This window comes from Pan paniscus, chromosome 18 (assembly GCF_029289425.2).
Source record: "Pan paniscus chromosome 18, NHGRI_mPanPan1-v2.0_pri, whole genome shotgun sequence".
NCBI lineage: Eukaryota > Metazoa > Chordata > Mammalia > Primates > Hominidae > Pan > Pan paniscus.
In genome coordinates, this window is record NC_073267.2 from 83530979 (window position 1) to 83555128 (window position 24150).

Below are 24150 nucleotides of genomic sequence, written 5' to 3' on the forward strand. Positions count from 1 at the left end.
AAGAATACAAGAACAGACTGTGGAGCATCCACACTGGTACTGGGACAGTAGACAAAGGGCCTCCAACAGGCCTTTGTGCTTCCTGAGAGCAGCAGGAGACAAAAGAAAACAAAGCAAAAACGAGCAGGGTAGGCTGCAGCAGCTGGAGGGTGTTTAGCTTGACAGCTCTGTGATGGAAACCTCTGCAGAGGGATTATCCCCTCTATGGATCAAAGAAAATATCTGTCGCCAAGAAAATCACTGTTTGAGTTCTCAGGATGCATGGTAATGGGGCCCTCCACGTTACCCTTGAGAGTATAAGCTGGGATTGTCATTTCGGAAGACTGGCGATTCTAACAAAGTTAAACACATACCTAGCCTCTGACCCAGCAATCCCACTCCTAGAATTTAACCTAGAAAAATCAAACTCTATGGCCATAAGACGAATGACCAAGAATGCGTATTGCTGCTGTATTCATACTATGAATCATAGGCACTTCTAAAACTGAAAACCATCCAAATATCTGCCAACAGAAGACTGGACGTATGAACTGTGCCATAATCCGACAGTGGAATATTACTCTGAAATTAAAAGGAACAAACTGCTGATCTGTGCAGCAACATGGATGAATCTCAAAAACATTATTTTGAGCAAAAGCAACCCGACACAAAAGCGTGCACACTACATAATTCCAGCTATTTGAATGCAAGAACAGGCCAATAAACTAATCTATGGTGATAGGTATCAGAACTGTGGCTATCCCAGGTGGCTGGTGGTGGTAAGGATCTGACTGGAAAGGGGCATTAGGGAACTTTGGAAATTTTCTTTCTTTTTTTTTTTTTTTGATTCGGAATCTCGCTCTGTCGCCCAGGCTGGAGTTCAGTGACACGATCTCGGCTCACTGCAACCTCCGCCTCCTGGGTTCAAGGAATTCTCCTGCCTCAGCCTCCTGAGTACCTGGGATTATAGACACGTGCCACCACACCCAGCTAATTTTTGTATTTTTAGTAGAGATGGGGTTTCACCTTGTTGGTCAGGCTGGTCTCGAACTCCTGACCTCAGGTGATCTGCCTGCCTTGGCCCTGCAAAGTGCTGGGATTACAGGCATGAGCCACTGCGCCCAGCCTGGAAATGTTCTGTCTCTTCTTTGTTAGAGTGGTGGTCACATGGGTATATATAATTGTCAATAAAACATATCTGTACTGGGTTGAACAGTGCCGCCTGCCCCCAGTTCATATCTTACCTGGAATCTCAGAATATGACCTTGTTTGGAAACAGAGTATTTGCATACATCATTAGTCAAATTAGAGTGAGATCATACCAGATTAGTAGGCCCAATCCAATGACTGGTGTCCTGATAAGAAGAGAGAGATTGCCGGGCACGGTGGCTCACGCCTGTAATCCCAGCATTTTGGGAGGCCGAGGCGGGCAGATGACTTGAGGTCAGGTGTTTGAGACTAGCCTGGCCAACATGGTGAAACCCTGTCTCTACTAAAAATACAAAAATTAGCTGGGCGTGGTGGTGCACGCCTATAATTCCAGCTACTCAGGAGGCTGAGGCAGCAGAAACGCTTGAACCCAGGAGGCGGAGGTTGCAGTGAGCCAAGATCACGCCACCACACTCCAGCCTGGGCGACAGTGCCAGACTCTGTCTCAAAAAAAAAAAAAGAGAGAGACTCAGGGAGAAGACCACGTGATGATTGAGAAACTGCAGTGAGGTCCACAGGCCACACAGCACCAGGAATTGTACACCAGAACCTGGGAAGAGACAGGAAAAGATCCTCCCCTCGAGCCTTCACAGAGATCATGGGCTTGCCAACACCTTGATCTTGAATTTCTAGCCTCCAGATCTATGACAGAATACATTTCTGTTGCTTTAAGGAACCAAATATGGTACTTTCTTACAGAAGCTCTGGGAAACTACTATACCACCCAACTGAACATTTAAGATTGTGTATTTTGGCCAGGCACAATGGTTCACACCTGGAATCCCAGCACTTTGGGAGGCCGAGGTTGGAGGATCATTTGAGGTCTGAAGTTTGAAACCAGACTGGGCAACATAGGGAGACCACGTCTCTAGAGAAAAAAATAATAATAATTTTTTTTAATTAGCCAGGCATGGTGGTGCTCGCCTGTGGTCCCAGCTACTCAGGAGGCTGAGGCAGGTGGATCGCTTTAGCCTGGGAGGTCAAAGCTGCAGTGAGCCATGATCGTGTCACTGCACTCCAGCATGAGCAACAGAGTGAGACCCTGTCTTAAAAGAAAAAAAAAAAACAGTCTGGCCACTTGTAATCCCAGCACTTTGGGAAGCCAAGGAGGACAGATCACTTGAGCTCAGGAGTTTGAGACATGCCTGGGCAACATGGCGAAACCCTGTCTCTACTAAAAATACGAAAATTAGCCAGGCATGGTGGCATGCACCTGTGGTCTCAGCTGCTAAGGAGGCTAAGGTGGGAGGATCACTTGAGCCCAGGAGATCGAGGTTGCAGTGAGCCATGGTTGTGCCTCTGCACCCCAGCATGGGTGACAGAGACGCTGTTTCAAAAAAAAAAATATGTCCTGATAAGACACATTTTAAGTAAGGATTTTATTTTAAGTAAGTTATACTCCAATTTTAACAATAGAAAATTGCTGGTTGGAAACAGCAAGCTGGGACAAAGGCTCCAACCTGGCTCGTGCTTCATCAAATAAGACAAAACCCCCAAAAGAAAGCCAGCCCAATGCTACTCTGAATTCACCTTGAGAGGCAGTACTTGGCCACTGACCAGACAGATCCCTCCCATAGCTCTCCCTTCTTGCTCATCTATCACAAAAAAACTGTCCCTTCTGCCCACAGCAGAAATACCCTCTTCACTCTCTCAAACACAAACACCACATGGTCTCTGTGCAGCACCACCCCAGAGACCCACTTTGCAGATGCTCCATTGGAAAGCCACTGGCCCGCTTATAAGAGCACTCCCTTCCTTGGAGTTTAAGCCCTCAGGACCACCTGGTCAAGAGCCGAAAGCATTGGCCCAGCTCCTCTTCCCATTCATTCACAGATGTGTTCCCCAAAATGCCCACCTGAAGAAATCTTCAGCTCCATTCCTTTGGTTCTTATAGCCTCAACACCTACAAAAGGAGATTTTGTTTTTAACTTCATTATTTTGCTTCATGGTAGAAGCCTAGACCTTGAGAACAGGCCCGTCATTTGTCTAAGCACACCATGCAGATATCTGCATGAGGATTAGGGTCAGCGAAGGTCAGAAATGGCCGCTGAATGCTAAGACCACCTGGCCCAATCCCTACAGCATGATCTCATCCCCACAGGCTCCTCCATATTCACTGGTGCTTACCATGTCCCAAGGAACTTTCAAGCATTAACTAATTGCCTCCCAACAAGGCTGGAGTTGGGAACTATTATCTTCTCTCTCTTTTTTTTTTTTTTTTTTTTTTTTTTGAGACAGGGTCTCACTCTATCACCCAGGCTGAAGTGCAGTGGCACGATCTCCACTCACTGCAGCCTTGACCTCCCCAGGCTCAGGTAATCCTCCCACCTCAGCCTCCCAAGTAGCTGGGATTACAGGTACACAACAGCACACTCAGCTAATTTTTTGTATTATAATTTTTTTTTTGTAGAGACAGGGTTTTGCCATGGTACCCAGGCTGGTCTCGAACTCCTGGGCTCAATAATATTATCTTCTCTTACTGATGAGCAAATGAAGGACCAGAGGGATGAGGTAACTTGTCTGAGGTTACACACAACAGTAAGCTGCACAGCAGGGAACGTCTTAACCACTGGGCTATCCCGCCCAGTGTATACCTGCTTCTAGGGATTAAGTACCATATTCTCCAGTGACCAAGAACCTAAAGGTTTTTCTTTGTTACTGGCCAAAACTATTTTAACTTTTTTATTTTTCCACTCTTCTTGAGAAAAACTAGGGAAGTGAGTCCCAAGTTTAGTTTTATAACAGCCCAGAGACTCTAAAAGGTCATTGGGACATCCTCCAAAACATTATATAAACAAAGCTGAGTATAACAGGATAAAGATTCTTTGGTTTTGTTTTTAACATATTAAAAAAACATTTAATATGTTTTGTTTTGTTTTAAAAGTTAATAAAAACAAGAATAAATTGGAAAAGACTGTAGTTTTTTCTAACTCCGTGGGAAAACCCAATTTCTATTCTCCCTGACAACAGAAAGGACGTTGAGCTGGGTTTCTCAGAAGAGAATCAAACCAATAATTTACTGCAGGAAAGGAGACTTAGGCCTATGGGTACTGGCCCTGTCCATGTCCACAGACCATGTCCACAACAGTCCACAGTAGCTATTGGCTCAAAGGAGCTTCTCCAGCTGGGGGCACAAGACACTAGAAAAACCAAAGAGACTTTATTCCATGAGTGCAAGGATGGTTCAATATAAGGAAGCTTCTTAATATAACATAACACAGTCAGTCTTCTGTGTCCATGGATTTTGCATCTTCAGTTTCAACCAACCACAAATTGAAAATGTAGTTTAGGCTACTATATGATCCAGCAACTTCACTGCCAGGTATATACCCAAAAGAAAGGAAATCAGTATATTGAAGACATATCTGCACTCCCATGTTTATTGCAGCACTATTCACAATAGCCAAGATTTGGAAGCAAACTGAGTGCCCATCAGCAGATGAATAAAGAAAATGTGACCCGAGCTTGGTGGCTCACTCCTATAATCTCGACACTTTGGAAAACTGAGACCAGAGGATCACTTGAACCAGGAGTTTGAGGCCAGCCTGGGCAACATGGCAAAACCCCGTCTCTACAAAAAAAATATAAAAATTAGCCAGGCATGGTGGTGTGCCTGTAGTCACAGCTACTTGGGAAGCTGAGGTAGGAGGATCAATTGAGCCTGGGAGACTGAGGCTGCAGTGAGCCATGATTGCACTGATCATGCCTGGGTGACAGAATGAGACCCTACCTCAGAAAAAAAAAAAAAGAAAAAAGAAAGAAAAGGAGAGGAGAGGGGAGGGGAGAGGAGGGGAAGGGAGGGGCCAGGCGCAGTGGTTCATTCCTGTAATCCCAGCACTTTGGGAGGCCGACGCTGGCAGATCACCTGAGGTCAGGAATTCGAGACCAGCCTGCCCAACATGGTGAAACCTCGTCTCTACTAAAAATACAAAAATTAGCCAGGCATGGTGGTGCACACCTGTAATCCCAGCTACTCGGGAGGCTGAGGCAGGAGAATCGCTGGGGAGGCAAATGTTGCAATAAGCTGGGATCACGTCAGTGCATTCCAGCCTGTGCGACAGAGAGACTCCATCTCCAAAAAAAATTAAAAAGAAAGAAGGAAAGAAAATGTAGAACATATACAGAATGGAGTACTATTCAGCCATTAAAAGAATGAGATCCTGTCATTTGTAACCACATGAGTTCATCATTATGTTAAGTGAAATAAGCCAGGCACAGAAAGATAAACATTACATGTTTTCACTTGTATGTGGGTGCTAAAAATTAAAACAAACTCATGGAGATAGAGAGTAGAAGGACAGTTACCAGAGGCTGGAAGAATTGTTGCTGGGTGGGAGGAAGTGGAAATGATGGTTGGTTGGTACAAAAACATAGACAGAATGAATAAGAGCTAGTATTTGATAGCACAACAGGGTGACTAGAGTCAATAATGTAATTGTACATTTTTTAATTACTGAAACAGTATAACTGAATCGTAACACAAAAGATAAAAATGCTTGAGAAAATGGAGACCCCATGTACACTCATGTGATTATTAAGCATTGAATTCCCGTATCAAAATATCTCATGTACCCCATAAATATATATATCTACTATGTACCCACAAACATTTCAAATTAAAAAAAAAAGAAAAAAATGTAGTGAGGTCTACAATGATTGTTTCTGTACTGAACATGTACAGACATTTTTCTTGTCATTACTCCCCAAACAATATAGTATAACAACTATTTATATAGTATCTACATTGTATTAGTTATTATAAGTAATTTAGAGATAATTTTAATTACACGGGAGGGTGTAAGTAGGTTATATGCAAATACTATGCCATTTTACATAAGGGACCTGAGCATCCATGGATTTTGGTATCTTTGGGGGGTTCTGGAACCAGTTCCGCAAGTATACAAAAGGACAACTGTAGTAGGTTCTGGAGATCTGTAAATGCTAGATAAAAATCAGGAAAAGTAGGAATTGATGGATAATTACCTAACATGATAAAATACCTCAACCTCAGATAAAGGCCAGCATTTTGCATAACTTAGAATCACTAGAGGCATTCCCACTAAAGAAAGAAGCAATACAAGTATGCTCACTACCATTACACAGAAGGTAATAGCCAATGCAATTACATCAGCAAACAAAATTAGAGATACAAGAGTTAAATAGGAGGAGGTGAAGTTATTTCCACTTGTACATGAGATGATTATAAATCTAGAACATCCAAGAGAATCAACTAACAAACTACTATAAACAATAGCCAGGGGCCAGGTACAGTGACTCATGCCTATAATCTCAGTGCTTTGGGAGGATCACTTGAGGCCAGGAGTTTGAGACCAGCCTGGGCAACATACCAAGACCCTGTCTATACATTAAAAATACAAAAGTTAGTTGGACACAATGGTACATGCTTGTTGTCCCAGCTCCTTGGGAGGCCGAGGTGGAAGGATCATTTGAACCCAGGAGTTCAAAGCTATAGTGAGCTGTGATTAAGCCACTGCACTTCAGCCTGGGCACACAGTAAGACCCTGTCTCAAAAAAAAAAAAAAAAAAAGACCAGGTGTGATGGCTCATGCCTGTAATCCCAGGACTTTGGGAGGCCAAGGCAGGTGGATCAATTAAGGTCAGGAGTTCAAGACCAGCTTGGTCAACAAGGTGAGACCCCATCTCTACTAAAAATACAAAAATTAGCCAGGCATGGTGGCGGGTGCCTGTAATCCCAGCTGCTTGGGAGGCTGAGGTAGGAGAATCGCTTGAACCCGCGAGCCGGAGGTTGCAGTGAGCCAAGATCATACCATTGCATTCCAGCCTGGGCAACAGAGCAAGACTCTGTCTCAAAAAATAAATAAATAAATAAATAAATAAATAAATAAATAAATACCCACACACTAGCCAGTTAGAAAAGAGACCACTTACATAACAACAAAAAATGTAAAATACCTAGAAATAAACTTATCAAGAAATGTGCAAGATATATACTAAAAAACTGTAAACAATGCTAAAGGACACAGAAGAGTTAAACAAATGGAAAAAGATATACTGTGTTCTTGGATGGGAAGATTTAACATCATAAGTAGGTCCAATTCTCTGAAGTTAATGTATAAATTTAAAGCAATCCCAATGCATTTCACAAGACAGTATATTTAAATGGCCAATAAATATATAATAAGGTGCTCAACCACAATTAATTACCACTACACACACACACAAGAGTGAATAAAATTAAAAAGACCAAAAAAATCCAAGTGTTGCAAGGATGTGGAATAATTGGAATTCTTAGACATTTCTGGAAGGAAGGTAAATTGTCACATATCTACTTGGAGAACAGTTTGGCAGTATTTTCTGAAATTGAACGTGTGCATATCCCACAGCTTAGCAATTTCTTTCGTAAGTAAATATCCAACAGAAATCTGTATACATGGGCACCAAAAGCCATGTGTTACAATGTTCATGGCATGTGGATAAATAAACCTCACAAATAAAATGTTGAGCAAAAGAAACCAGATACAAAAGAATACATGTGTTTAAAGTTTTTTTAAAAAACACAGCAAAACCAATCTGTGACAAGAAATAAGGGCCAGGCACACTGGCTCACACCTGCAACCCCAGCACTTTGGGATCTGAAGTAGGCAGATCTCTTGAGCCCTGGAGCTCGAGACCAGCTTGGACAACATAGTGAGATCCCATCTCTACAAAAAAATAAAAAGATTACCCAGGTATGCTGGCTTGTGCCTGTAGTCCCAGCTACTTGGGAGGATTGCTTGAGTCCGGGAGACAGAGGCTGCAGTGAGCCTAGATAGCACCACTGTGCTCTAGCCTGGGTAACAGAGAGAAAGCCTGTCTCAAAGAAAGAGAAAGAAAAAGAAGAGGGGAGGGAAGGGGGAGAAGGAGGGGGAGGGGATCGGAGGGGAGAGGAGGGATGCACCTTTGGAGGGAGGGAGGGATAGTGACTGTTTGGGGATCTGGTGGGGGGCTTCTACACGCTGGTAATAGTTGCAAGGGTGTGTTCACTTTGTGATAGCTCATCAAGCTGTATACTTCCAATTTATTTACTTTTCTGTATGTGTGTTATACTTCAGCTTTCCTGTGTGTTTGTGTAATTAGATACTAGATTTTAAAGTTCAAATGGAAAAAAATGAGCAGGAATAGCCTGAAAGAGCTCAACATATGAGGGGAAGAACATCCCTTTCATATATTAAAATATATTTTTTAGGGCCAGGCTTAGTGGCTCAGGCCTATAATCCCAGCACTTTGGGAGGCTGAGGTAGAAGGATCCCCTGAGTCCAGAAGTTCAAGACCAGCCTGGGCAACATAGGGAGACCCTGTCTCTATAAGAAATATATATATTTTTTAATATTATCAACCTTAATAAACAGAACAGTGGGAACTTGAATGAACATGAACAGAAAGAGAAACTAATGGAAAAGAGTAGCAAGTTCTGAAATAGACTCAAATACATATAGAGAAAAGAGCTCATGATAAATGGCTTATGATAAAATAGCTTCTCAATTTAGCTGAAAAAAGTCATCTGGAAGAAAAAATACAATTAGACCTACTCCTCAGAGCACACATCAGGATAAATTCCAAAAGGATCAAAATTTGAATATAAAATAATAGAAGAAAACATAGGCGACATCATGTTTTTGGCCGGGTGTGGTGGCTTACGCCTGGAATCCCAGCACTTTGGGAGGCTGAGGCGGGCAGATCACCTGAGGTCAGGAGTCGAGACCAGCCTGATCAACATGGTGAAACCCCATCTCCACTAAAAATACAAAATTAGCCGGGCGTGGTGGCGCATGCCTGTAATCCCAGCTACTTGGGAGGCTGAGGCAGGACAATCACTTGAACCTGGGAGGCAGAGGTTGCAGTGAGCCAGGATTGCACCATTCCATTCCAGCCTGGGCAACAAAAGCAAAACTCTGATTCAAAAAAACAAAAACAAAAACAAACAAACCCACACACATCGTGTTTTCTTAAAGTGGGAAGGTTTTGGTACCTACGATTAAACATTCAGAAACCATAAAAGACTGATAAATTTGACTCCATAGAAATAAAAACTTGTATATACTAAACCGAAAAATTAATAAAATAAGAGACACACTAAACTGAATGCAATTTATATCAAAGGCACAAAAGACTGATCTCACTAATATGTAAACAGCTCATAGAAATAAAAAAGAAAAAGCCAACAATGTAATTTTAAAAATAAGCAAAACAGGCTGACTCTCTTTTTGGATTCAGCCCACCTGCACCCAGGTGAAATAAACAGCCATGTTGGTCACACAAAGCCTGTTTGGTGGTCTCTTCTCATGGACGCGCATGAAATTCGGTGCCGTGACTCGGATCCGGGGACCTCCCTTGGGAGATCAATCCCCTGTCCTCCTGCTCTTTGCTCTGTGAGAAAGATCCACCTACGACCTCAGGTCCTTAGACAGACAAACCCAAGAAACATCTCACCAATTTCCAATCCGGTAAGTGGCCACTTTTTACTCTCTTTTCCAATCTCCCTCACTATCCCTCAACCTCTTTCTCCTTTCAATCTTGGCGTCACACTTCAATCTCTCCCTTCTCTTAATTTCAATTCCTTTCATTTTCTGGGAGAGACAAAGCAGACACGTTTTATCCGTGGACCCAAAACTCCAGCGCCTGTCACAGACTGGGAAGGCAGCCTTCCCTTGGTGTTTAATCATTGCAGGGACAACTCTCTGATTATTCACCCACGTTTCAAAGGTGTCAGACCACGCAGGGACGCCTGCCTTGGTCCTTCACCCTTAGCAGCAAGTCCCGCTTTTCTGGGGGAGGGGCAAGTTCCCCAACTCCTTCTCTCCCTCTCTACCCCTTCTCTACTTTTCTGGGGAAGGGGCAAGTACCCCTCAACCCCTTCTCCTTCACCCTTAGTGGCAAGTCCTGCTTTTCTAGGGGGCAAGAACCCCCAATCCCTTATTTCCGCACCCCAACCTCTTATTTCTGTGCCCCAATCCCTTATTTCCGTGCCCCGACCCCCCTTCCCACTTTTCTGGAGGGTAAGAACCCCCGAACCCCTTCCCTCCGTATCTCTATGCTCTCTTTTCTCTGGGTTTGCCTCCTTCACTATGGGCAACCTTCCACCATCCATTCCTCCTTCTCCCTTAGCCTGTCTTCTCACGAACTTAAAACCTCTTCAACTCACACCTGACCTAAAACCTAAAAACCTTATTTTCTTCTGCAATGCTGCTTGACCCCAATACAAACTCAACAGTAGTTCCAAATAGCCAAAAAATGGCACTTTGAATTTTTCCATCCTGCAAAATCTAAATAATTCTTGCTGTAAAATAGACAAATGGTCTGAGGTGCCTGACGTCCAGGCATTCTTTTACACATCAGTCCCTTCCTAGTCTCTGTGCCCAGTGCAACTCGTACCAAATCTTCTTTCCCTCCCGCCTGTCCCCTCAGTCCCAACCCCAAGCGTCACTGAGTCTTTCTAATCTTCCTTTTCTACAGACCCATCTGACCTCTCCCCTCCTCTCCAGGCCAAGCTAGGTCCCAATTCTTCCTCAGCCTCCCCTACTCCACCCTATAATCCTTTTATCACCTCCCCTCCTCACACCCTGTCTGGCTTACAGTTTCGTTCAGTGACTAGCCCTTCCCCACCTGCCCAGCAATTTATTCTTAAAAAGGTGGCTGAAGCTAAAGGCATAGTCAAGGTTAATGCTCCTTTTTCTTTATCCCAAATCAGACAGCATTTAGGCTCTTTTTCATCAAATATAAAAATCCAGCCCAGTTCATGGCTCGTTTGGCAGCAACCCTGAGACGCTTTACAGCCCTAGACCCTAAAAGGTCAAAAGGCCATCTTATTCTCAAAATACATTTTATTACCCCATCTGCTCCTGACATTAAATAAAACTCCAAAAATTAAATTCCGGCCCTCAAACCCCACAACAGGATTTAATTAACCTCACCTTCAAGGTGTACAGTAACAGAAAAACAGTTGCAATTCCTTGCCTCCACTGTGAGACAAACCCCAGCCACATCTCCAGCACACAAGAACTTCCAAATGCCTGAACCGCAGCGGCCAGGCGTTCCTCCAGAACCTCCTCCCCCAGGAGCTTGCTACACGTGCCAGAAATCTGGCCACTGGGCCAAGGAATGCCCGCAGCCCGGGATTCCTCCTAAGCCGCGTCCCATCTGTGTGGGACCCCACTGAAAATCGGACTGTTCAACTCACCTGGCAGCCACTCCCAGAGCCCCTGGAACTCTGGCCCAAGGCTCTCTGACTGACTCCTTCTCGGCTTAGCGGCTGAAGACTGACGCTGCCCGATCACCTCGAAAGCCCCGTAGACCATCACAGACGCCGAGCTTCGAGTAACTCTCACAGTGGAAGGTAAGTCCGTCGCCTTAATCAATACGGAGGCTACCCACTCCACATTACCTTCTTTTCAAGGGCCTGTTTCCCTTGCCTCCGTAACTGTTGTGAGTATTGACAGCCAGGCTTCTAAACCTCTTAAAACTCCCCAACTCTGGTGCCAACTTAGATGATACTCTTTTAAGCACTCCTTTTAGTTATCCCCACCTGCCCAGTTCCCTTATTAGGCCGAGACACTTTAACTAAATTATCTGCTTCCCTGACTATTCCTGGATTACAGCTACATCTCATTGCCACCCTTCTTCCCAATCCAAAGCCTCCTTTGCGTCCTCCTCTTGTATTCCCCCACCTTAACCCACAAATATAAGATACCTCTACTCCCTCCTTGGCGACCGATCATGCACCCCTTACCATCTCATTAAAACCTTATCACCCTTACCCTGCTCAATGCCAATATCCCATCCCACAGCATGCTTTGAAAGGATTAAAGCCTGTTATCACTCGCCTGCTACAGCATGGCCTTTTAAAGCCTATAAACTCTCCTTACAATTCCCCCATTTTGCCTGTCCTAAAACCAGACAAGCCTTACAAGTTAGTTCAGGACCTGAGCCTTATCAACCAAATTGTTTTGCCTATCCACCCTATGGTGTCAAACCCATATACTCTACTATCCTCCATACCTCCCTCCACAATCCATTATTATGTTCTGGATCTCAAGCATGCTTTCTTTACTATTCCTTTGCTCCCATCATCCCAGCCTCTCTTCGCTTTCACTTGGACTGACCCTGACACCCATTAGGCTCAGCAAATTACCTGGGCTGTACTGCTGCAAGGCTTCACAGACAGCCCCCATTACTTCAATCAAGCCCAAATTTCATCCTCATCTGTTACCTATCTCAGCATAATTCTTCATAAAAACACAGGTGCTCCCCCTGCTGCTCGTGTCCGATTAATCCCCCAAACCTCAATCCCTTACAAAACAACTCCTTTCCTTCCTAGGTATGGTTAGTGCGGTCAGAATTCTTATACAAGAGCCAGGACCGCACCCTGTAGCCTTCCTGTCCAAACAATTTGACCTTAGTGTTTTAGCCTAGCCCTCATGTCTGCATACAGCGGGTGCCACTGCTTTAATACTTTTAGAGGCCCTCAAAATCGCAAACTATGCTCAACTCACTCTCTGCATTTCTCATAACTTCCAAAATCTATTTTCTTCCTCATACCTGAAGCATATACTTTCTGCTCCCCGGCTCCTTCAGCTGTACTCACTCTTTAAGTCCCACAATTACCATTGTTCCTGGCCCGGACTTCAATCTGGCCCCCCACATTATTCCTGATACCACACCTGACCCCCATGACTGTATCTCTCTGATCCACCTGACATTAACCCCATTTCCCCAAATTTCCTTCTTTCCTGTTCCTCACCCTGATCACGCTTATTGATGGCAGTTCCACCAGGCCTAATCGCCACACACCAGCAAAGGCAGGCTATGCTATAGTACAAGCCACTAGCCCGCCTCTCAGAACCTCTCATTTCCTTTCCATCGTGGAAATCTATCCTCAAGGAAATAACTTCTCAGTGTTCCATCTGCTGTTCTACTACTCCTCAGGGATTATTCAGGCCTCCTCCCTTCCCTACACATCAAGCTCAGGGATTTGCCCCCACCCAGGACTGGCAAATTAGCTTTACTCAACATGCCCTGTGTCAGACAACTAAAATACCTTTTAGTCTAAATAGACACTTTCACTGAATAAGCAAAGGCCTTTCCTACAGGGTCTGAGAAGGCCACCACAGTCATTTTTTCCCTTCTGTCAGACATAATTCCTCAGTTTAGCCTTCCCCCCTCTATACAGTCTGATAACAGACCAGCCTTTATTAGTCAAATCAGCCAAGCAGTTTTTCAGGCTCTTAGTATTCAGTGAAACCTGTCAGGCCTCTGAGCCCAAGCCAAGCCATCACATCCCCTGTGACTTGCATGTATATACGCCCAGATGGCCTGAAGTAACTGAAGAATCACAAAAGAAGTGAATATGCCCTTCCCCGCCTTAACTGATGACATTCCACCACAAAAGAAGTGTAAATGGCCGGTCCTTGCCTTAAGTGATGACATTACCTTGTGAAAGTCCTTTTCCTGGCTCATCCTGGCTCAAAAACACCCCCACTGAGCACCTTGCGACCCCCACTCCTGCCCGCCAGAGAACAAACCCTCTTTGACTGTAATTTTCCTTTACCTACCCAAATCCTATAAAACGGCCCCGCCCTTATCTCCCTTCACTGACTCTCTTTTCGGACTCAGCCCGCCTGCACCCAGGTGAAATAAACAGCCATGTTGCTCACACAAAGCCTGTTTGATGGTCTCTTCACACGGACGCGCATGAAATTTGGTGCCATGACTCGGATCGGGGGACCTCCCTTGGGAGATCAATCCCCTGTCCTCCTGCTCTCTGCTCCATGAGAAAGATCCACCTACGACCTCAGGTCCTCAGACCGACCAGCCCAAGGAATATCTCACCAATTTTAAATCAGGTAAGCGGCCCCTTCTTACTCTTCTCCAACCTCTCTCACTGTCCCTCAACCACTTTCTTCTTTCCACTCTTCAATCTCTCCCTTCTCTTAATTTCAATTCCTTTCATTTTCTGGGAGAGACGAAGGAGACACGTTTTATCCGTGGACCCAAAACTCCGGTGCCAGTCACGGACTGGGAAGGCAGCCTTCCCTTGGTGTTTAATCATTGCAGGGACGCCTCTCTGATTATACAGCCACGCTTCAAGGGTGTCAGACCATGCAGGGACGCCTGCCTTGGTCCTTCAACCTTAGCGGCAAGTCCCGCTTTCCTGGGGCAGGGGCAAGTACCCCTCAACCCCTTCTCCTTCACCCTTAGCAGCAAGTCCCACTTTCCTAGGGGGCAAGAACCCCCTAATTGCTTATTTCCACACCCAAACTCTTATCTCTGTGTCCCAATCCCTTATTTCCGTGCCCCAACCCCTTCTCTGCTTTTCTGGAGGGCAAGAACCCTCCACCCCTTCTCCGTGTCTCTACTCTTTTCTCTGGGCTTGCCTCCTTCACTATACGTAAGATTCCACCTTCCATTCCTCCTTCTTCTCCCTTAGCCTGTGTTCTCAAAAACTTAAAACCTCTTCAACTCACACCTGACCTAAAACCTAAATGCCTTTTCTTCTGCAATGCCCCTTGATCCCAATACAAACTCGACAGTAGTTCCAAATAGCCAAAAAATGGCACTTTGAATTTTTCCATCCTGCAAAATCTAAATAATTCTTGTTGTAAAATACGCAGAAGGTCTGAGGTGCCTGACGTCCAGGCATTCTTTTACACATCAGTCCCTTCCTAGTCTCTGTGCCCAATGCAACTCGTACCAAATCTTTCTTTCCCTCCCGCCTGTCCCCTCAGTCCCAACCCCAAGCGTTGCTGAGTCTTTCTAATCTTCCTTTTCTACAGACCTATCTGACCTCTCCCCTCCTCGCCAGGCCGAGCTAGGTCCCAATTCTTCCTCAGCCTCGGCTCCTGCACCCTGTAATCTTTTTATCACCTCCCCTCCTCACACCTGGTCCGGCTTACAGTTTCGTTCCGTGACTAGCCCTCCCCCACCTGCCCAGCAATTCACTCTTAAAAAGGTGGCTGGAGCCAAAGGCATAGTCAAGGTGAATGCTCCTTTTTCTTTATCCCAAATCAGATAGCGTTTAGGCTGTTTTTCATCAAATATAAAAATCCAGCCCAGTTCATGACTTGTTTGGCAGCAACCCTGAGACACTTTACAGCCCTAGACCCTAAAAGGTCAAAAGGCCATCTTATTCTCAAAATACATTTTATTACCCAATCTGCTCCTGACATTAAATAAAACTCCAAAAATTAAATTCCAGCCCTGAAACCCCACAACAGGATTTAATTAACCTCGCCTTCAAGGTGTACAATAATAGAAAACAGTTGCAATTCCTTGCCTCCACTGTGAGACAAACCCCAGCCACATCTCCAGCACACAAGAACTTCCAAACGCCTGAACCGCAGCGGCCAGGCGTTCCTCCAGAACCTCCTCCCCCAGGAGCTTGCTACATGTGCCGGAAATCTGACCACCGGGCCAAGGAATGCCCGCAGCCCGGGATTCCTCCTAAGCCGCGTCCCATCTGTGTGGGACCCCACTGAAAATCGGACTGTTCAACTCACCTGGCAGCCACTCCCAGAGCCCCTGGAACTCTGGCCCAAGCCTCTCTGACTGACTCCTTCCCAGATCTTCTCGGCTTGGTGGCTGAAGACTGACACTGCCCAATCGCCTCGAAAGCCCCGTAGACCATCACGGACGCCGAGCTTCCAGTAACTCTCACAGTGGAAGGTAAGCCCTTTCCTTTCTTAATCAATACGGAGGCTACCCACTCCACATTACCTTCTTTTCAAGGGCCTGTTTCCCTTGCCTCCATAACTGTTGTCGGTATTGACGGCCAGGCTTCTAAACCTCTTAAAACTCCCCAACTCTGATGCCAACTTAGGCAATACTCTTTTAAGCACTCCTTTTAATTATCCCCACCTGCCCAGTTCCCTTATTAGGCCGAGACACTTTAACTAAATTATCTGCTTCCCTGACTATTCCTGGACTACAGCTATATCTCATTGCCGCCCTTCTTCCCAATCCAAAGCCTCCTTTGCGTCCTCCTCTTGTATCCCCCCACCTTAACCCACAAGATACCTCTACTCCCTCCTTGCCGACCGATCATGCACCCCTTACCATCTCATTAAAACCTAATCACCCTTACCCCGCTCAATGCCAATATCCCATCCCGCAGCACGCTTTAAAAAGATTAAAGCCTGTTATCACTCGCCTGCTACAGCATGGCCTTTTAAAGCCTATAAACTCTCCTTACAATTCTCCCATTTTGCCTGTCCTAAAACCAGACAAGCCTTACAAGTTAGTTCAGGATCTATGCCTTATCAACCAAATTGTTTTGCCTATCCACCCCGTGGTGCCAAACCCATATACTCTCCTATCCTCAATACCTGCCTCTATAACCCATTATTCTGTTCTATATCTCAAACATGCTTTCTTTACTATTCCTTTGCACCGTTAATCCCAGCCTCTCTTCACTTTCACTTGGACTGACCCTGACACCCATCAAGCTCAGCAAATTACCTAGGCTGTACTGCTGCAAAGCTTCACAGACAGCCCCCATTACTTCAATCAAGCCCAAATTTCTTCCTCATCTGTTACCTATCTCTGCATAATTCTCATAAAAACACATGTGATCTCCCTCTCCGACTGATCTCTCAAACCCCAGCACCTTCTACAAAACAACAATTCCTTTCCTCCCTAGGCATGGTTAGCGTGGTCAGAATTCTTACACAAGAGCCAGGACCACACCCTGTAACCTTTCTGTCCAAACAACTTGACCTTACTGTTTTAGCCTAGCCCTCATGTCTGCGTGCAGCGGCTGCCGCTGCATTAATACTTTTAGAGGCCCTCAAAATCACAAACTATGCTCAACTCACTCTACATTTCTCATAACTTCCAAAATCTATTTTCTTCCTCATACCTGACGCATATAATTTCTGCTTCCCGGCTCCTTCAGCTATACTCACTCTTTGTTGAGTCTCCCACAATTACCGTTGTTCCTGGCCCAGACTTCAATCCGGCCTCCCACATTATTCCTGATACCACACCTGACCCCCATGACTGTATCTCTCAGATCCACCTGACATTAACCCCATTTCCCCAAATTTCCTTCTTTCCTGTTCCTCACCCTGATCACGCTTGATTTATTGATGGCAGTTCCACCAGGCCTAATCACCACACACCAGCAAAGGCAGGTTGTGCTATAGTATAAGCCACTAGCCCACCTCCTAGAACCTCTCATTTCCTTTCCATTGTGGAAATCTATCCTCAAGGAAATAACTTCTCAGTGTTCCATCTGCTATTCTACTACTCCTCAGGGATTATTCAGGCCCCCTCCCTTCTCTACACATCAAGCTGGAGGATTTGCCCCACCCAGGACTGGCAAATTAGCTTTACTCAACATGCCCTGAGTCAGATAACTAAAATACCTCTTAGTCTAGGTAGATACTTTCACTGGATAGGTAGAGGCCTTTCCTACAGGGTCTGAGAAGGCCACCGCAGTCATTTCTTCCCTTCTGTCAGACATAATTCCTCAGTTTAACCTTCCCACCTCAATACAGTCTGATAACAGACGAGCCTTTATTAGTCAAATCAGCCAAGCAGTTTTTCAGGCTCTTAGTATTCAGTGAAACCTTTATATCCCTTACGGTCCTCCATCTTCAAGAAAAGTAGAATGGACTAAAGGTCTTTTAAAAACACACCTCACCAAGCTCAGCCACCAACTTAAAAAGGACTGGACAATACTTTTACCACTTTCCCTTCTCAGAATTCAGGCCTGTCTTCGGAATGCTACAGGGTACAGCCCATTTAAGCTCCTGTATAGACGGTCCTTTTTATTAGGCCCCAGTCTCGTTCCAGACACCAGACCAACTTAGACTGTGCCCCCAAAAAACTTGTCATCCCTACTATCTTCTGTCTAGTCATACTCCTATTCTCCGTTCTCAACTACTCATACATGCCCTGCTCTTGTTTACACTGCCGGTTTACACTGTTTCTCCAAGCCATCACAGCTGATATCTCCTCGTGCTATCCCCAAACTGCCACTCTTAACTCTTGAAGTAAATAAATAATCTTTGCTGGCAGGACTATGCTGAATCTCCTTAGGCACTCTCTAATCAGATGTCCTAGGTCCTCCCAATTCTTCGACCTTTTATACCTGTTTTTCTCCTTCTCTTATTCCATTTAGTTTTTCAATTCATACAAAACTGTATCCAGGCCATCTCCAATAATTCTACACAACAAATGTTTCTTCTAACAACCCCACAATATCACCCCTTACCACAAAATCTTCCTTCAGCTTAATCTCTCCCACTTTAGGTTCCCACGCCACCCCTAATCCTGCTTGAAGCAGCCCTGAGAAACATCGCCCATTCTCTCTCCATACCACCCCCCAAAAATTTTTGCCGCCCCAAGACTTCAACACTATTTTGATTTTTCTTATTAATATAAGGCGGCAGGAATGTCAGGCCTCTGAGCCCAAGCCAAGCCATCGCATCCCCTGTGACTTGCACGTATACATCCAGATGGCCTGAAGTAACTGAAGATCCACAAAAGAAGTAAAAATAGCCTTAACTGATGACATTCCACCATTGTGATTTGTTCCTGCCCCACCTAACTGATCAATGTACTTTGTAATCTCCCCCACCCTTAAGCAGGTTGTTTGTAATTCTCCCCACCCTTGAGAATGTACTGTGTGAGATCCACCCCTGCCCGCAAAACATTGCTCTTAATTTCACCGCCTATCCCAAAACCTATAAGAACTAATGATAATCCACCACGCTTTGCTGACTCTCTTTTCCGACTCAGCCCGCCTGCACCCAGGTGAAATAAACAGACATGTTGCTCACAAAAAAAATAAATAAATAAAATAAGCAAAACAATATGAGTAAGACGGTCATAGAAAAATACATAGGCCTTAAACACATTATAAATTAAAATTTTTTCATAACAAATTTAAATTAAGACTACATTGAGTCACTGTTTTTCACCTATCAGATTGGTAAAAATCCAATGATATAAATTCAATTTAATGTGTTGGCAATGATGTGGGCGAACTAATTTTTCATCCAAAGCTGATGGAAGTGCAAATTGGTATTAACCTTATGGAGTGGAAATTGGCAATATCTCTCAAATCACAAATGCAGATACTTAGCAATACTGTTTCTGGGAATTTATCCTGCATATACAGTATGCACCTGCAACAGGCCACATGTATGAGATTTTTCATCTCATCAGCGTCTGTGATAGCAGATGGTATAACCTGCATGTTCACCACACAGTAGTACAGCATGATAGATTCAGTAAAACAAGCAAGACACTGAATGATGTGTTTTCTATGTTGGAAGCTGTGTTCAGCAGAGGTGGCAAAGCTTTTATCTATAAATATCTGTGGAAGGAGTTTGAGGGGGGACGGATGTTTTTTATTGAGACAGGATCTCAATCTGTCACCCAGGCTGGAGTGCAGTGGTGCCATCTCAGCTTGCCACAACCTCCACTGCCTGGGCTCAAGAGATCCTCCCACCTCAGTCTTCCGAGTAGCTGAGACCACGGGTGTGCACCACCACACACAGCTAATTTTTTGTATTTTTGGTAGAGATGGGACTTCACCGTGTTGCCCAGGCTGGTTTCAAACTCCTAAGCTCAAGTGATTTGCCCACCTCAGACTCCCAAAGTGCTGAGATTACAGGCATGTGCCACTGCGCCCGGCACTTTCATCTATCTATATCTATATATTTGTATATGCTTGCATTTGCATAAAGTGAACATATTAGAATAATTCACACTAAAGCGTGAAAGATTGGCAACTCAGACACCTTTCAGAGACAGTGTATCTTTATTTTATTTATTTATTTATTTATTTATTTATTTTGAGACGGAGTCTCGCTCTGTTGCCAGGCTGGAGTGCAGTGGCGCAATCTCGGCTTACTGCAACCTCCGCCTCCCAGGTTCAAGCAATTCTCCTGCCTCAACCTCCCGAGTAGCTGGGACTACAGGTGAGCACCACCACGCCCAGCTAATTTTTGTACTTTTAGTAGAGACGGGGTTTCACCATGTTAGCCAGAATGGTTTCGATCTCTTGACCTCTTGATCCACCCACCTTGGCCTCCCAAGGTGCTGGGATTACAGGCGTGAGCCACCACACCTGGCCAGTGTATCTTTAAAAGAAGATGTTTGTTAACCCAAATAAGTCTAGAATTCGATGGACTTTTTGTCAGGGTAGTAAAATAAGTTGCAAAAATGCATACACTGTAAGTCCAGAGATTTGGGGGGTAACGGGGAGCCATACATCAGGAGTTTCTGTTTTCCTGAGGGTCAGCTCTAATTAGATTAGACCCAATAAAATAAAAACAGTTACCCGGTGAGGCCGGTTATGGGACAGGAGCAGGAAGAAAACTCTTCGCTATAGTTCTATTTTACATGATGTTGAAACCATATGAGTTTATTCTCTAATCAACATACTAAGCAGTAAAACAGAGGAGTTGCAGTTCATCAGCTCCTGAGCCTTGGGCAAGACCTACAAGATCTACCCCAGGTCCTGTTCCAACAGAGCCTCTGTCATTTATAATCAAGGAACAAATATTTACAAGAAGTTTTATCACCTGTAATAGCTCACTGACACTTGCCAGAAATGTTTTATGTGAATATTCCTATTGCAAGACACTGTGAGACAGAAAGAGTGTAGGCAATTCACATAACTTCCCTTAAAACCCAGTTATCTCTTAGGCAGAGCAAAGATAAGGACAAACAACATCATGAAATTGCTGTGAAAGGCAAGTGTGTGCACATTTCTGAAAGCAGCACAAAAACAAAACAGGTTCCGCGTTCAGCAGCTGCACCACAGCTAAACCTCGGCTCCCATCACTGTTGAATCTGAGCTTCCATGCTTCTCAAACCTCAGCGGGCTTAAGAACCACCTGGAGAGACTGTTAAAAACACAGGCTCCAGGCCCCTCCCTCAGACATACAATTCAGTAGGTCAGGGGCCCATGAACTTGCATTTCCAGCATGCTTTGTCTCTCAGATGACACTGATGGGGCTGGTGCAAGGACCACATTTGAGGAGTCTGCTCCAAAGAAGGGTTCCTCAAACTGTGCCATGCAGACACATTACCTGGAATCTTGTTAAAATATAGACTCACTCAGAAAGTCTGGGGTAGGGCCTGGGATACTGCACTTCTTCTTTTTTTTTTTTTTTTTTTGAGACAGGGTTTTGCTCCATTGCCCAGGCTGGAGTGCAGGGGCATGATCACAGCTCACAACAGCCTCAGACTCCTGGGTTCAAACAGTCCTCCCACCTCAGCCTCCTGAGTAGCTGGGGCTACAGGCGTGCACCACCACGCCTGGATATTTTTTTTTTTTTAAGAGACAAAGTCTTGTTGTATTGCCCAGGCTGGTCTCAAACTCCTGGCCTCAAGCAATCCTCCTGCCTCAGCCTCCCAGAGCACTGGGATTACAGGGGTGAGCCACCGTGCCTGGCTGGACTCTGCATTTCTTTCTTTCTTTTTTTTTTTTTTCCTGAGACAGAGTCTCACTCTGTCACCCAGGCTGGAGTACAGTGGCGCAACCTCAGCTCACTGCAACCTCCACCTCCCAGGTTCAAGCAATCCTCCTGCCTCAGCTTCCCAAGTAGCTGGGACTACAGGTGCACGCCACCATGCCTGGCTAATTTTTGTATTTTTAGTAGAGATAGGGTTTCACTGTGCTGGCCAGGCTGGTTTTGAACTCCTGACCTCTGGTGATCCACCTACCTCAGCCTCCCAAAGTGTTGGGATTACAGGTGTGAGCCACCACTCCTGGCTGGACTCTGCATTTCTGACAAGCTCCCAGGTGCTGCAGATACCACTGGTCTGCAGACCACACTTTGAGTACCAAGGTTCCGGAATAGCCAACTCCAGTTGTTTCACAGATGAGGAAACTGCGCCTTGGAAAAGGTAAGTGACTTGCCAAGGGCACTTGCACAGTAAGGGTGGAGACCAGGTGAGGCCCCATCCAGTGTGGCCGCCATGCCTCAGGAAACCGCCCCGCTCCAACCCCATGTCCCCAGTCTACGCTACAAGCCTGCCTGAGCCAAGAAGGGATGCCAGCCCTTCAGAACATGGCATGGAAATTTACTAAATCATGCACAGTCCTTCACTCTCCGGAGAAATAAACCACTTACCAGGGAGATTAGTTCAAACCACCAGCCTCTGCAAAAATACACTTCTCACAAAATTATTTTTTCAGTTGCGTCACCTTCACTTCCAGTGACACCCCTTTGACCGGCCCTGCTGTGGGAACCTGAAGAAGACGACATGCATTTCTCAACAGATGTGGTCTGAGGCCGGGCACAGTGGCTCAGGCCTGTAATCCCAGCACTTTGGGAGGCCAAGGCAGGCAGATCATTTGAGGTCAGGAGTTCGAGACCAGCCTGGCCAACACAGTGAAGCCCCGCCTCTACTAAACATATAAAAATTAGCTGGGCGTGGTGATCCCAGCTACTTGGGAGGCTGAGGCAGGAGAATCGCTTTAACCGGGGAGGCAGAGGTTGCAGTGAGTTGAGATTGTACCACTGGACTCCACCCTGGGCAATAGAGTGAGACTCTGTCTCAAAACAAACAAAAAACATGTGTTCTAATTGGGAGAAGCAGAAATGGGGGTGGGGAAGCTGAGGAATCCCTCCTGAGCCCCAAAGGCTCCAGATTTACACTGTGTGCGTTTTTCCAACTCCCTTTATACCTGTCAAAAAGTCCCTTCAATTAGAGATTGATGTGGGTTAACAAGCACTTTCTTTTCAGGATGCATTGCTTCTGGGAGGGTTCTGAGCTGACAATCTTTCACACTTTAGTGTGAATCATTCTAATACAGAGGTAAAGGGAGCAGAATTCAGGAAACTAAAGTCTCTGGAGTAATTACGGCAGAGTGGGCCTTACCTGAGATCCAGAGCTTCATCTGGGAGCACAGCCTTGGATGAACCACAGCTTGGGCCTTGGCCTCTGCACCATACTCACCATTCACCAGCAGATCCCCCTAGCCCCCAGCCCCCAGCCCCCAGTGCCTTCAGGCTGTGAGTAGTTTGTGGGCCTGGCTCTGCCAATAACTTGCTATGTGACTTGAGGAAATCACGCAGCTTTAGAGACTCTTAAAGCTGGAAGGAAAAGCCCCCAGGGGTCAGCTGGTTCCATGATCCCAGAACCCCAATTTCTAGACTACAGAACACACAGCCCCTATCGGCCTGTTGGAGGCTGGCTCTCCTGGAAGCAGAGCCTGAGACAGGCTTTGGGCTTCACATGATTAATGAAGGGAGGGAACCTCAAGACAGAAGGCTATCTTTTATTTTTACACAGGGTCTCACTGTATTGCCCAGGCTGGAGTGCAGAGGTGCAATCATGGCTCACTGCATCCTTGACCTCCTGGGCTCAGGCAATCCTCCAATCTCAAGCAATCCTCCTGCTCCTCCCGAAGAGCTGGGACCACAGGTGTTTGTCACCACATCCAGCTATTTATTTATTTATTTATTTATTTATTTAAGACAGAGTCTTGCTCTGTCACCCAGGCTGCAGTGCAGTGGTGTGATCTCGGCTCACTGCAACCTCTGCCTCTTGGGTTCCAGCGATTCTCCTGTCTCAGCCTCCGGAATAGCTGGGATTACAGGTGCCTGCCACCATGCCCAGCTAATTTTTGTATTTTTAGTAGAAACGGGGTTTCACCATGTTGGTCAGGCTGGTAACTTTTTTAAATTTTGTGTAGATATGGGGTCTTACCATGTTGCCCCAGGCTAGTCTCAAACCCCTGAGCTCAAGCGATCCACCTGCCTCAGCCTCCCAAAGAGCTGGGATTACAGGTGTGAGCCACTGCACCCAGCCCGAAGGCTATTTTTAAATACCACCACAGCGTTGTTCTATTTGAGGCAAAGAGGTCAGGCTTTTGCACCCCTAATTCAGTCAGTGGCCCCCCTGCAGGTGTAGAATGGTAGAAACTCCCAGGTATCTCCAGCAAAGTGGCGGGGAGAAGGACACGAATCTGCCGTACCTGGC

The 24150-nt window shown here is 45.5% G+C and overlaps 1 protein-coding gene and 1 long non-coding RNA gene across 5 annotated transcripts in view; one reads left to right on the forward strand and one right to left on the reverse strand.

The window, feature by feature from the left end:
• IL34 (interleukin 34) overlaps positions 1-24150 on the reverse strand; it is a 77721-nt gene that overhangs the window by 25192 nt on the left and 28379 nt on the right. The window lies entirely within an intron of this gene.
• LOC129394090 (uncharacterized) lies at positions 15075-18911 on the forward strand. Its single transcript, XR_008621302.2, has 2 exons — positions 15075-15867; positions 18590-18911. It is a non-coding gene; the product is annotated as an uncharacterized LOC129394090 (long non-coding RNA).